We start from the raw sequence: 14,716 nt of genomic DNA, 5'->3' as shown, positions 1-14,716 counted from the left end.
GTAGTAGAGAGATAGAGAGGTAGAGAGTGTGGTAGAGAGTAGAGAGTGAGTAGTAGAGAGTTGTAGAGTGAGTAGTAGAGAGAGTAGTAGAGGGAGTAGTAGAGAGTAGTAGAGAGTGAGTAGTAGAGAGGAGTAGAGAGGAGTAGAGTAGTAGAGAGTGAGAAGTAGAGAGTGAGAAGTAGAGAGAGAGTAGTAGAGAGACAGCCTCTGTCTCTGAGGGACATCTGTGTCACTGCCCCAGGGCAGCAGCTCTAAAAGAAAGAGCTCCCACAGTGCCATGTCTCTCCGGTGGTGTTCTAAAGCAGCCAGGAGGACGCAGGATGCACAGTATCCATCTAATAAGCGTCCAAGCACTAGGAAGAGAGTGGGGGGCTTCACTGTTCCCCAGTAGTAGGGAGTGAGTAGTAGAGAGTCAGTAGTAGAGAGGAGAGTAGAGTAGTAGAGTGAGCAGTAGAGAGTAGGAGAGAGTGAGTAGTAGAGAGGAGAGTAGAGAGTAGTAGAGAGTGAGTAGTCGAGAGTGATTAGTAGATAGTAGCTGAGGGTAAGTAGTAGAGTGAGTAGTAGAGAGTGAGCAGTAGAGAGTGAGTAGTAGAGTGAGTAGTAGAGAGTGAGTAGTAGAGAGTAGTAGAGTGAGTAGTGGAGAGTGAGTAGTACAGCGTGAGTAGTAGAGAGTGAGTAGTAGAGAGTAGTAGAGAGTGAGTAGTAGAGAGTGAGTAGTAGAGAGAAAGTAGTAGAGAGTGAGTAGAAGAGAGTGAGTAGTAGAGGAGAGTAGAGAGTAGTAGAGTGAGTAGTAGAGAGTGAGTAGTAGATAGTAGTAGGGAGCAGTAGAGTAGTAGAGAGAGAGTAGTAGAGTGAGTAGTAGATAGTAGTAGAGAGTAGTAGATAGTAGAGAGAGTGAGTAGTAGAGAGTAGTAGAGTGAGCAGTAGAGAGGAGTAGAGAGTAGTAGAGAGGAGTAGAGAGTAGTAGAGAGTGAGTAGTAGAGAGTGAGTAGTAGAGAGTGAGAAGTAGAGAGAGAGAGTAGTAGAGAGACAGGTTCTGAAGATGAAACCACACCTCTGTCTCCGAGGGACATCTGTGTCACTGCCCCAGGGCAGCAGCACTAAAAGAAAAGAGCTCCCACAGTGCCACATCTCTCCAGTGGTGTTCTAAAGCAGCCAGGAGGACCCTGGCTTGACATTCTAAGTCCACGCAGGATGCACAATGCCCATCTAATAAGCGTCCAAGCGCTAGGAAGAGAGTGGAGGGCTTCACTGTCCCGCATGCCAGCACCCCACATCAGCTTGCTGGCACGAGGTGCAAAGTTGTTTGGGTCAAAGTCTGCTCAGAGAGCTTAGGAGGAGTAAATGAGGTGTTGAACGGAGCAACGGAACACCCACCCTTTAACAAACAGGTGCATGTGATGGTTTTAGATACAATCTGCCACCCTTGAAAAAGGCTCCCTAGGCAGCTGGCTAGAATGACCATAGTATACGTGCTGGCAGTTTTACCTGCTTCTAAGCGCCCCTAGTTGATAGTGGTAAGTGAAGAGAAACTCAAGCACAGGCTGCTGGCCACCCCGCCTCCTCTGTAGAGTGACCAGACTGCACCAACTGGAGAGATCTTTTTTATCAATCTCGTACACTACCACTTTAAAGGCGACATTGCAGCATTAAATACATGGAAACAGCTGTGAGATAAAATAATCTTGTCTTTATATACAAACTCTACGACCAGGTAAGGTTAGTTTTGAAAACAATAGTAATGCCCAATAATCATCAGTCCTCCACACACTATGACCTGATCATTGGCAAAGCTACCACGGTCCTTTACTAAGAACCCTTTCCCAGACAAGGTATTGACTTTTTTTATGTAGATCTTACCCATCAAAACGTCAAAATTCTGAAAAATAAAAGTTGGACCGGTGCTGCCTCTCAGTATTTTCACTTGACTTTCAGATTACACAGTATTGCAGCAGGCGCACGCATGGCGGCGTACTTTTACTTTAAACTGCGTTTAAAGTGAAAGCAAGCCGTGTTTAAAGTGCACGCACGCGCGCATGGCGGCGTGCTTTCTCTTCAGTTTTAAGTGAAAGCACGCCGTGTTTAAAGGCGCGCGCACGTGTGTGCGACGGGTAGACCCGAGCTACAACAAAATGGCGTTGGACTGTCCACTGTCCCATGGACACGCGCATATGTCTGCAATGGACAGATGGCGAGAGCAGCCATCTTTGTCCATGCAGATGCGTGCATGAGCCCACGGGGAGAATCGATTGCAAAAGGTCCTCTCTGCTTTCGCCAGGCGAGACCTAAAAATAGGGATAAGAATGGACTCCGTCCAAGTCGGAGGGAATCCTTGTGTACAACAGGCCCTTAAGACCAAGGTTATAAGTGGGCCCCAACGCAGGGGGCAGGATTTATATAGATCAGAGGTCAGCAGTGGTCGGGCGGGCCACCCATCTAACTTCCATTGGAAAGGTGAGCCTCATCGTCTATCATGGGGGAAAGTATCAATATTTCCACCAGTGAAATTAATAAAATTTCTCAGCCCATTGATGTCCCGGCATCTCTACAACTCTCGTTTGAGAGTCTCTTGGATAACGCCTTCAATGAGATCGCAGAGACTGAAAGGAGGTTGTCCTTGGCTTCCCAAAGTAACTGCCAGCCGACTGTTATTATTAGTCCTAATCACACCATACCCCTATTGCCAGAGGTAATTGTAGTAAAATCTACCTCTGCGGTGAGTTCATCTGTTGCATTACAGGAAGGAAATATCCTTGTCACAGCTACTGACGCTGCTAGTGATCCTGATTTGCTATCAGCGCTTCCATCTACAAACACCAAGATCACAGGAGCGAAACGTAAAAGGGGCCCAGCAAAGACTGTATTAAACAAGAGGAAGCAGCCTCCTAGGAGTGTTAATCAGCCAACTCCACAGAGTATGTGGTCTAAGGGGAAGAAGCGTCAAATAGAGGTCCCAACAGTTTGCTCTGACACTGGGGATCATTGTGATACCGTGATAATAAATGATGGGACTAATTCAATCTGCACACAGACGGATTTCCCTTATGAAAATGTTCATCTTAAACCACAGGGAAACCTTATAGAGACTATTGCAGATACAATTTTTAAACAACTTGAAGGTCAAATGATCAAACAGTTTAATATCATTTTTAAGAGGTTTGATAGACTGGAGACTCTTGTGAAAAATGATGAAGCTAAGAGGAAAGGTATGGTTTGCCTAGACCAAATTAGAGGCGATCGTCTGTTAAAAGACTTAGAGTCTATCACCAGCACTCTATCCAGCGGAGAGACTAATAATAATCATAATTTAGCTACACCTAAAGGGGCTACAGGGGCTTCAAATGTTAATATGGCCCCTTTGACATCAGTGGAAGCTAATACAAGGCAAAATGACTCTCCAATAAATCCGCCTCCCAATCCTCTACCATCTTCCGGTCTGCCTAATACCACAAACAATTCGAAAAAGAGTAACCCCACCAATGGTATAGTTAAGCAGAAAGTATCGACCAGACCAGGCCAGCATAGAGGTCAACCGGAGGATAACAGGCCGATAACACATCAAGGTCCTGCTTTACACCTTCCTCCTGAGTCGTGGCCATATGTTTTGGTTTTGGCCGGCATACCACCACTTAGGGAGGGTCAAGGCGAATCTTGGGTACAGTTACACAACAAATGTATTGACTGGTTAACCAAACACAAGGGGGTCGGCTACGACATAACAAATGAAATTCTCTCTGCTCGCCGGGTGACCTGGGTCGGTCCCCTGTTTAAAAACATCAACGGGGACTGCATTACAATCAATTTTAGGAACCCGGGCGTAGTAAAATACTTACTAAACAGGAAGAATATTCAGAATGGTCCATCTACCGTGGTGACCCCCTTACCTCTGAGTTACTTCTATAGACCCCCCAACAGATTGTTGCAATCACCACCAACATTTCCGTTACATAACAGATTCTCAGCACTATCAGACCAGGGCACCTTAGACTGACTGTCAGCAACTCGGGAAGATTCTGCTGTAGTGGTGCCCATTGCTGATGACCCTTCAAAGACTGTAGATTCCGATGCGGCTTTGACATTACCCTACCCTTCTTTGCCATTGAACCCTCAATGTGATCAACTAGCTAATTCAACAATCATTGCAAATTATGATGTTTGCCCATGTATTAATGAGAACTTGTCTATTGTAAGTTGGAACATTGCAGGGCTAAAGGCAAAATTAGAAATTAAAGCCTGGAAGGATTGGGTAAATTGTTATGATGTTTTAATGTTCCAGGAAACATGGAGCACAACTAATCTGTTATTAGAAGGGTATAGCTGTCATAACAGCATTGTGCCGTCTCCACCTTTAGGCCGTCCAAGTGGGGGTCTATCAATTTGGATAAAAGATAACAGCAGAGGTAAAAACAGAAGTAATACAAACCAATAATCCAAGTTTTATGGCACTGGTATATGTAAGAGATGTAAAATTATGTCTGATTAACTTTTATAATAATGATTTTTTATCCCATCCTAATTGTAACTTTTTAGATTTGTTTAATTTCTTTGATGACATAGTGGAGGGATGCAAATACGGGAAGTTTGATGGGATTTGCTTAGGAGGGGATTTCAATGCTCACATCCATTTAAGGAATCCCCCTTGCAGGAGAGGCTTAGAACTATCTGATCTCCTTGCAACTAGAGAACTTATAAACTCTATGGAGTTTGTTGGCAATGACATAAGCACCAAACCGGCTCCTACTTACATCGGCCACGGAAGTGCAACAACCATCGATTATATATTTGTTTCATCCTCCCTTGCCGATGTTTTATTAAAAGCAGAGGTAGTGTGCAGCGTATATAGCGACCACTACCCAATTGTGATTTATCTAAAATTGTTAGGGGGAAAAAAATCATATAGGGAAATTGGGGCAGCAAATTTAGCAGCCACAACTGATGGACTCAGGGTTGTTTGGAGGGGGGTGGATAATAGGGGTGTTTTGGGTACTGTGATTAAGAAACATCCTGCATTGATCTCGGATTGTCTTGATATTGACAACTGCAGGGGTAACCTGATTAAATCATTTGGTGAACTCTGCTTCGCAATAAAAAGCGAGATTTCCAAGCCAACATCAAGGAAAGTTGAGGAAGCCCCAAAATGGTTTGATGCCTCTTGCTCGAAGGCAAATCGGGATCTAAGGGCTGCTCTCAGTGCCAAACCACGGGATACTTCCCAGGTAAAGTTTTTGAGAGCAAGGTATAAATCCACCCTGCGTATTAGATCAAATGAACTAGTTAAAGATCATTGGGAATCCCTTGTACGTACAGCCGCCCTAAAAGACACTCCAGGTTTCTGGAGGGAGGTAAAGAACTTAAGACAACTTGGTTCAAATATAACATCAATTAACTGTAACATCTTGGGACCTGTGTGGGTGGAGCACTTTTCAAAGATTTATGCTGTATCTGATCACCCTGTAGCAAACCGTCCTCGCCCAACTCCTTTAAACATCACATTGCTTGAGGTAGAGGATGCTATTGCCGAATCTGCCAGTAATAAAGCACCTGGCCCAGATGGTCTTTCTATCGACCAACTAAAATGTGAAATTAATTTCTGGGCACCGATATTATGCAATGTATTTAATAACCTAACATACGAATCCATCCCTGAAACATGGTCAAACAGTACTATCGTCCCCATTTTTAAAAAAGGTGATAGGCTGGATCCCGGGTGTTACCACCCTATATCATTAATTGATAACACCCTGAAAGTTTTGGGTAGGGTAATTTTTAAAAGAATTAGAACTTGGGCGGAGGAAAGTTCTATCCTACACCCAAGCCAACTAGGGTTCCGTAGTAAGGTGGGCACGGTAGAACAGTGTTTAAACCTAAATCTGATAATGGCCAAATATACAATTGCTAGAAAATCCCCCTTATATTTTGGTTTTATGGATTTAAGTTCTGCTTTTGATTTTGTAAACCGCTCCCGTTTATGGACTGTCCTTCTTAATTATGGTTTAGACGAAAATTTGGTGCATTTTTTATCTTATCTTCACAGCAACCTCAGAGCTCGTGTGCGTATTAACTCATTTGGGGAAGTATCAAGTGACATTTTAATTGGCAGGGGGGTCAGACAGGGTTGCGTCCTAGCCCCTCTGCTTTTTATTTGATATATTAACAAATTGATTAGCTCATTAAGTACTCTAACTAAAGATGTACCGTATATCAACGGCATGCCGATACCTACCCTACTTTACGCTGATGATGCGGTCCTAATGGGCCGCACTCCAAAGGCATTGCGTATTTTAATCTCAGGTTTTGTTAGTTTTATGGCTGACTTGGGCCTAAGTACAAATTATAAAAAATCCCTTATTATGTCCTGTGGCCCAAAAAAACATAAAATCACAAGGATAACCTCAGGGGAGAATGATCTACACAGCACATGCACTTTCGCATATTTTGGGCTGTTGTTCTCAAACAGCGGTTCTCGGCGACCGCATGTTGCTTATGCTAGAAACAAACTGGGCAAAGCCATTAACTCCATAATTTCTCTACGTCAACCCAACCATGCGGATGTGATAACACCATTAATTAAGATTTATCAAACACAATGCATCCCAACCGGCACTTACGGCGCAGAGGTATGGGGATATACAAATTGTCTCCATATCCAAACGGAAGAAAATAGATTTTGCCGAAAAGTGTTGGGAGGAGTTATTTGTGCTTCAAATTACATATGTCATAGTGAATTAAACATCCCCTATATTGAGGATTTTGTTAGATCTAGGCCTGCCCTTTTTTGGTTGAAGATATGGACAAACCCGGTAGCCATATTGACCCAAGACATAATATCAGACTGCTTAAAATGTGATAGGGCACATTATATACCATGGCTAAAAGCAGTAAATGAAAGCCTAACAAATGTAGGGTATGGTTATTTGTTTACATCCCCTAACCTTATAGATCGGTCCCAAAAGAAGTGTATTAAAAGAGCTTTGTACAACATGTACAGAGAAAAACGGGAAAATATACACCTCCCAAAATGTACAGTTGTAAAATATTTGGGCCATTCAGAGCTCACTTCTAGTTACTCTGCCCCGCCCCAGAAATACCTACGTTTAAATCTGGGTAGGTGGAATAGAAGTTTACTATTCCGTTTCCGGGACGGGAGCATAGTAAATTTGTTAAATTTCCCACTGGGCTATAACAAACATTTGGAAACTTTAAGTTGTCCATGTAACCCGACTATGAAACAAAGCCTTATGCACTTCATGTTTTTCTGTGATTTTTATAAATTGTTTACTGTGCACTTTTTAATGCCATATTGCAGGAAACACGATCTGGTAGATTTTAAGATTGCAATGAGGAATTTGCTAATGTTAGGTACTGAGGAAATAACATTTAGAGTGAGCTGTTTTCTTAAAGCTGCTGTTCGCTCACGAGCTACTTTGCACATTGATTGATAAGAACCTACAATTTGCATATCGCACTTTATATCATCTTCTTTTTTTGCACATTGTAATTTGCACATATATATTTGATCGGATAGCTTTCGTTGTTGTTTTTATGAATTTTTAAAAAAATATTGTATATATTGTCTTGTCTTTTTTAACATGTTTCTGCATCTTTGCACATCAGACATATCATATTTACCGGCTGTTCATTTTTGTTTGTACTGTATGTTATTACATTTGCTGTGTACTTTTATGGATTTATTTTTTCCGAATAAAGATCTTTGACTTGACTTGATATAGATCTACTGGTATGCTGTCTGGTCCTGGTGCTTTTCCACCACATTAAAAACAATGCCGGTTGAAGGTAGCTTAAGGAGCCTGATCTAAGATCCTCGCCAATGTTGGAATATGTGTTGTTACAGTATTAGCAGGACAAATGGGTCACCCATTGATCCTCCTCAACAGGAATTTCAAAGTTGGGTGAGTTTTCAGGGGCCAAGAACGAGGCGTTCACAGCCTTCCAAAAGCCTTTCATGTCCTTTGTAGCAGACGCTTGCTTAAGGGCCTGCTACAGTTCAGATCTAATGGGCTCTTTTTGTTCTTTGAGGTACGTTTTATACGCTGCCCGGGGCCCTTTTTATTGCTTCCTGATCTCACATTGGCTTGTGTAGGGTAGATTTTAGAACTGCATGCACTTTGCTACACTGGGAATCAAACCAGCCTGGCTTGCTATTAGGGTTTTTTTGGGGGATTCTGTTATTAAATTATTTTGAATAGCCTTTATTTTGCAGAAGGAGTTGAAAATACTGGGATCCGCGACTGTCTCGTCAAGGCAGACCAGGAAGTCTATTTTACAGCTAGTTAAAAGCGACTTATTTAATTGTAAAGTATCTACTCCTGCCCATTTAATCGTGTATCCATTGGATCTATTGATGACAATATCTTGTGACGGTTCGGTGGCCATATGTCTATTGGATAACACTTTGGTCAGCAGATCTAGGGTGACACTAATGGGAAAGTGATCACTAAAGGCGACGGTGTGAGTTTTAAAATGATATGTTCTATCAGCGTATCTATTTCATATTAAAAGAAAGTCGATACTTGAACATGACCCATGGCCGTTAAAAGTACTACTAAACGGTATGGGTGGTGAGCAAAGGTTGTTGGTAAATCCTAGGTCCATGGTATATTTAATCAGTTTTAACATTTCCCCGAGGGCAGAATGAGAACAATTAGAGATATCTATCTCGTCATCAGGTAATAAACCGCAATATCCTCCTTCAGCATGAGTACAAAGGCCCATGTTGAAGTCCCTCCCCCACAAATTATGCAAAGATCTTTATTTGTGTTCCCATGGATAGTATCTAAGTCCTCCTGAAGCTGCCTTAAGACTTCCTTCGTTTGCAGGGCAGGAATATTATTGTAAAAGTTTTTTTTTAAAACGTACAATGGGATTTATCTGTATGCATTTTTAAAACCTGATATTAGATTCCACAAAGGCCACCCTTCTTGCATTCAACCTGTGAGATATGAAGGTACATAGGCCACCCTTTTTGCTCCTGTGACTGGAGGAAACAGCTGGGGTAAATAATGTTTTAAACCTGTTAATATGTTGATTAACATCTACCCAGGTTTCCTGAAAGCATAATATATCGAAGTCATAAATCAATTCAACCCAGTCAGGGTTAGACAATTTAGTAATTAAACCTGCCACATTTCAAAAAAGTATGTGAATTAGGCTAGACCTAAGTTCACCCTTTGTAACGTGCTTAGTATAAACACAGTCAGAGTTGAGAATGTTAGAATGGTGATCAGTATTAATCAAAGGGTGTGGGTGGTGGGTGTTTACAGTTGTCGAATGGAGTCCCTGCTTGTTGTTACCAGGTGCGATACAATCGTCAACGACTACACTGTCTGGCTGGACATCGGCAGGTGGCCCCAGGCTATGGTGGGTAGAATTATCAGTTAAAACTTCAATATTGCTTTGGTCATTATGAGTAGGCTCCTTGAGATCCATGGATACCAATTTTAGGCTAGGGGGGTTATTTTCAATGGTCCCGCTTTGCTCTGCATGACTAATTGTAGGAATAAGTCAATCTATGTCTACAAGGGATGGGAGTATGTTGAATCTATTTTGTACGGGTAGGCTAAACTGGTGGTAAATATAGGTCTCTGCTGTAAGGGCTGGTGAAAATGGTTCCTTGGGGGGTAGAAGTATCCTAGAGGCAATCCATGTATTCCTCTTTGTGACACCTGATCGCTACCAAGTCTGCATAGAATCTCGAGTACCATTCTTGGAGATCTAAAAGTGAGGACGATACAAACGCTGGGGAGTGTTTTTTCCCTTCTACCCACCCATCCTACTCTTCTCGCCATTTTGAACTCGCCAAACAAGGCCGCTGTTAACCCGGTTTTAGTCCCGAGAGCCTTGTTTCTCAGTGCCTCCTATGTTTCATTTGCCCTGGGAGTAGGAAGCGGTAAATTTGCTAAAATGATGGTATGTGGGGTGGATTCTGGGGTAAGATTCAGCTTCATCTCCTCCCTGTCAATGGGGATTGCATGAGGAATGGATGGCGGTTGAGTTTCACTAGGCTTATTAAGGGCTAAAGCATTGTTATGTTTTAAGCTAATAGTACTCTTGGGTCCTAAAGATGCTTTATCTGAGGTGTGCGAGGGATTAGCCTGGGAAGAAGAAACCACAATACCATCATCCAGTACACACTCTGAGGGGTTATAAGAGGGGTTAGTAGGACATACTCCATAGCCTTTTATTAATAGATCCTCAATGGCTGTTACCCGAGCCAACACTTTTTCTAAGGGGGCTGTGGCTAAGATATGAGGTGCTTCTATACCCAAACCCTCCCCTGTAGTAGCAGCAGGCTGTGATGACCCATTTTGGCTTATCATTTTACTTATTACAGTGTTCAGGTGTTCTAAACGACCCCGGAGTAAAAAAAAGCTGTTGTCAAACAGTTCTTTAAGTTGTGCAAAGACAGTGTCCAGAGCAATTCCTCCATCAATATCCAGCGCGGTATACCCAGGGTCATTACATGTGGATACAGGCAGAGCAGTGCCGGTTTGTGTACTGGTGGTGCAAGTTTGAGGCACCTCAAGGTGGACTCGCCAAGGCCGCTTCGTTGTTTAGATTTTTGGGTGCCCGCCCCCCTCCTCCACTTCCCTGATGGCTCTCTCAGCTTATCCTCGGTATAGGGTTTAGGGATCCGCAACCTTGTGGCTATACTTGTCCCGTTTAGAGTGTCCGTGGAGGATACTTCCAAGTCAATTACGGGGGAGGACCGAGGTTGGCCATGCGGGGTGGGGGACAAGCAAATTGGAGTGGCGTCGCCCGGGGGAAAAGGACCTCTGCAGGGATAGAGGTTCTAAAGATAGTCGCCTCTCCGTCAGTTCGATCTCATGGCTAAGCATTGATTCGGCCCTGACGATAAAAGCATCCAAGGTACCCACCACTCCCTTGCGTTTGCTCATTGTGAAAATCAAGAATGGACAGCGCCACAAAGCACAATTAGAGATAAGCAAGCGGCGTGAGACACAGTAGTAAATGTAGATTGAGGGACTAAGACTTAGTATCCCATGGTTCCGTTGTTAGGGGGGTTGCCCAGCCTCCTTCGGGCTCAGACGGGCCCGCCATTGGCCAGGGCACGCCCACACGCATCCGGCGCTGCGGGAGGTGCAGGGCCTCTAAATACGCCTCCTGGCAGGTGCGTTGGCAGCTCACAGGCATCAAGTGCTGCCGGGAATTGGAGTTCTGTGCCCCGGTGCCGGTAACACGTCCCGCGCTGCGGGAGGTGCAGGGCCTCTAAATACACCTCCTGGCGTGTGCATTGGCAGCTCACGGGCCTCAAATGCTGCCGGGAATTGGAGTTCTCTGCCCTCGGTGCCGGTAAGACGTCCCGCGCTGCGGGAAGTGCAGGGCCTCTAAATACGCATCCAGGTGTGTGTGTTGGCAGCTCACGGGCCTCAAGTGTTGCCGGGAATTGGAGTTCTCTGTCCCCAGTGCCGGTAAGATGTCCCACGCTGCATGAGGTGCAGGGCCTCTAAATACGCCTCCTGGTGTGTGCGTTGGCGGCTCCCGGGCCGCAAGTCCTGCCGGGAATTGGAGTTCTCAGCCCCCGGTCCGGTAAGACGTCCCGCACTGCTTAAGGTGCAGGGCCTCTAAATACACTGCCTGGCTTGTGCATTGGCGGCTCCCAGGTCACCAGTGCTGCCGGCAATTGGAGTTCTCGGCCCATGGTGCCGGTAAGACATCCCCTTATATTCGTAAAAGAAAAGCTTAAGCCCCATAAAGTACAAATTTCTTGCTGGGAAAAAAAAAAGAACTGGCCAAGGGTGTCACATGTGGAATGGCCTACTTGGTAGAATGAATTGACAGAAAATAAAAAACAAGCATTTGCAATGCCAAGGTCATTTACGAGTCTTTGAGCTATTGGAACTGTAAATGTCAATAGCTTAAATTCTTGCAAATGCGAGACCTATTCAATTGCAAATATTGCTTGTTTCCAAGCGCCCCATGCTGCACTTGCACTTAATCGAGGCCACACTCATTTCACTAAAGAAGCAGTGTCTGAAGAAAGGGGTGTGGCCACAATTATGTGCAAGCGCAGCATGGGGCGCTTGGAAACAACCCACAAAAAATGTTTGTAAAGCAATAGGTGTCGCATTTGCAAGAATTTAAGCGATTGTCATTTACAATGCCAATAGCTCAAACTCTCCTAAATGCTGGACCTATGGCACTTCAAATAAGTAGCCGCCATAGTTACAGCTGCTTGGAAAGTGAAAGTCCACCTGGCGCACTGCATATAAGGAAAGCACGTTGTGCATGCAGTAGGGCAAAACCCATTAAAGGAAATAGTGCTTACACAGTAAATAACACAAACGGTGTAACAACCGCAATAAAAGGACCAGTCCTTAAGGGAAGTTATGAATTAAGACAAGGCGGTACTAAGGACAGACTAACAAGCCGATTACCGAATCAGAAGCCAGCATTTACAAAGGACAAAGACACACGCCAATGAAAAATATGGGCAGAGTGGGCAGAGCTTCAAGTGCTTACTCTATCTAATACAGCATGCCTCGCAGAGCAGCGCATGCACTGCCCAGAATCGACCTAAAAAATACATTCCCTCCTTATGACTTTGTTAAATAGATTTATTTTTGGTTTGTTGCTTTAAATATTTACCTTCGTTTTCCATGCCTACAATATGAACAAGAAAAGTGCTGTAAGTATTCATTTCCAATGTTTCTTTTACCCTGCTCCTCTCAAACATCTTCAAAGGCTGAGTTTAATCATAAAGCTTCCTTAGTTCTGCTTCTTTTGGAGACCCTTCAAATTTTTTAACAGGCTTATAGCGCTGGTTTCATGGGATTGGGGCGAGGGGTATTTCTTTATGCACCGCAGTCTTCGTCCACCACGGACTCGCCACTGCTTAATTTATATTACAATAATAATAGTATTAATAATAATAATAGAGTGAAGTGTACAAACTAAAGTATTTTTTTCAGGAGCTCACCTCTGACGCAGCCAGTAGCATAGCCAGGAAGTCAAGGTGCCATGGTGCAAGCCCCCGAGTCTCTCCTTTTACTGCTGTTCGGGTAGTCAAAAACAGCAATTATCACAGTTCAATGTGCCCCTAGGAGAACCTGCTGCACAAAGATGGTAGCTGCGCCCCTGGACTCGGCAGCATTAGAAGTTGTCTTTCTTCCGCTACCCAAACCTCCCTCTCTTTCTTAGTCTTGACCTTTTCATTCGTACGATCTTCTAATTGTGGCTGTTTTCCTATCATTCTCACGCTCCTCTCTCCCTTTTCCCTCTTGCTCCCACTGACTGAGCAAAATGGCGGTCCCCAAAACTGAGTGCACATGCCCGCCACCTGCAGCTGCAACCACGACACACACAGCCTCGAAACTCGCCTCACTTACTTTAAAATGTGAAACCTAGAAGTGGACGCAGGCAGCGCCTCCATGGCCAGCACCACGGCTTCCAGTCACATGGCGACGGCGGGGTCGCGAGCTTGGCCTTCCAGCGCGGGGCCTCCAATCCCAGACAGAGAGAACTCAGAACCAGGCGCTCTACTGACACAAATATAAGTGGTGCGACGGTTCCTGTCAGGTCGAACCCAGGATTCTGGCTTCAAATCCGTGCGTCAAAGAGCGTAGAACAAGGAACTCAAAAGGTGCGTCGCGAGCCAGCCGCGCGCTCAGTCAGAGCCACTCTCGTCCAGCCCCCCCTGGCGACGTACAGCAGCTGAATAACCGCCACAGAAGAGTAACGCGGGCCCCTACCTTTCGGGGGTGGAGGGCATTCAGCCCAAAGCCAATCAATATATTTCAGATATGAGAGACTCGGGGGCTTCGTGACACGTTCTCCAGGTGGGCACCGTCGTTTTGCCTGCTTCGACAAAGCCACCAATGTTTCTAAAATGATTTAATTTCCAGTTACACTTTCGCCCCTCCTTTGTGCTGTTTTGAGAGTAGAGAGCAGCAAAGTCTAACCCCTCCCTCCCCAACCCTCGGCCATCTCTCACCTCTTCCTGTGCGGAGGCTTCGTCGAGCGACTCTCTTCCTTCCTGTCAGGTTGTGCTGCTGTCAGACCCTGAGCCGGAGAGGTCTGAGGCCTGTGGAGAAGCTGCAGGTGAAACCCGCGTCCTAACATCTCTGTTCTGTGGTGTTGTGTATTAGTCACTAGCTTAGCACTGAGATCACCGAGATCACTGAGATGGGGGTATGCGACCTGGACAGCATTTTACAGTCGGCGTTGTATAGTATAGTAAAGAAAAAAATGGGCAGGTTAGTGAAATTCGTTATTTTTCTCACTTTGAAAATCTGTGCCAGACTGGGAACCCAAAGCAGCCCTGGCAAATTTTGTCAGACTTGCCCCAGGCCTTTACTTGGGCCAGGTCTCACCGGTGCTGAGCACTGGCAGTTTTTAAAAGGGGGCATCGAAACGGGTCTCTATCGGGCTCTGTTTTGTGCCCTGGCACACCCGGTAAGTTTTTCCCCGGTCAGCAGGCACATGGATGTGCGCGTGCTTACTTCTCTGTAGGTCTATAGTTCCCAGGGTCTTCTTTGGGCCTTTTTTTGTAAATCAGGACAATCTCAGCAGTCAGCCAGGAACTGGCGTTTGGGCCTCTTGCAAGTATAGAATGGAATAGTGCCTGGAAGTATGTGACCCGGACCAAAGGTTCTGAACTGAAGAGGTCCCCGGGAAAGGAATCGGGCCGGGAGCTTTATGTGCTGGGAGTGACATTATTGCCGCAATTACATCCTTA

At 44.9% G+C, this 14,716-nt stretch overlaps 1 protein-coding gene across 6 annotated transcripts in view; it reads right to left on the bottom strand.

Moving 5' to 3' along the window:
- Positions 1-13,944, bottom strand: part of NLRC3 (NLR family CARD domain containing 3) — a 1,163,446-nt gene extending 1,149,502 nt beyond the window's left edge. For 2 of the 6 annotated variants that reach the window (XM_078663143.1, XM_078663142.1), the window contains exon 1: positions 13,368-13,942. The gene's annotated coding sequence lies outside the window, so the exon portion shown is untranslated. Of the gene's footprint in view, positions 1-13,367 lie in introns of all 6 variants that reach the window. The other 4 variants (XM_078663141.1, XM_078663145.1, XM_078663144.1 and 1 more) reach the window with 4 other exon arrangements.
- Between the last annotated feature and the right edge of the window lie 772 nt (positions 13,945-14,716).

Source organism: Lissotriton helveticus, chromosome 10 (assembly GCF_964261635.1).
Source record: "Lissotriton helveticus chromosome 10, aLisHel1.1, whole genome shotgun sequence".
NCBI classification, from domain to species: Eukaryota; Metazoa; Chordata; class Amphibia; order Caudata; family Salamandridae; genus Lissotriton; species Lissotriton helveticus.
The sequence above is the reverse complement of the archived record's forward strand: the minus strand, read 5'-3'. Positions and strand labels throughout refer to the sequence as shown.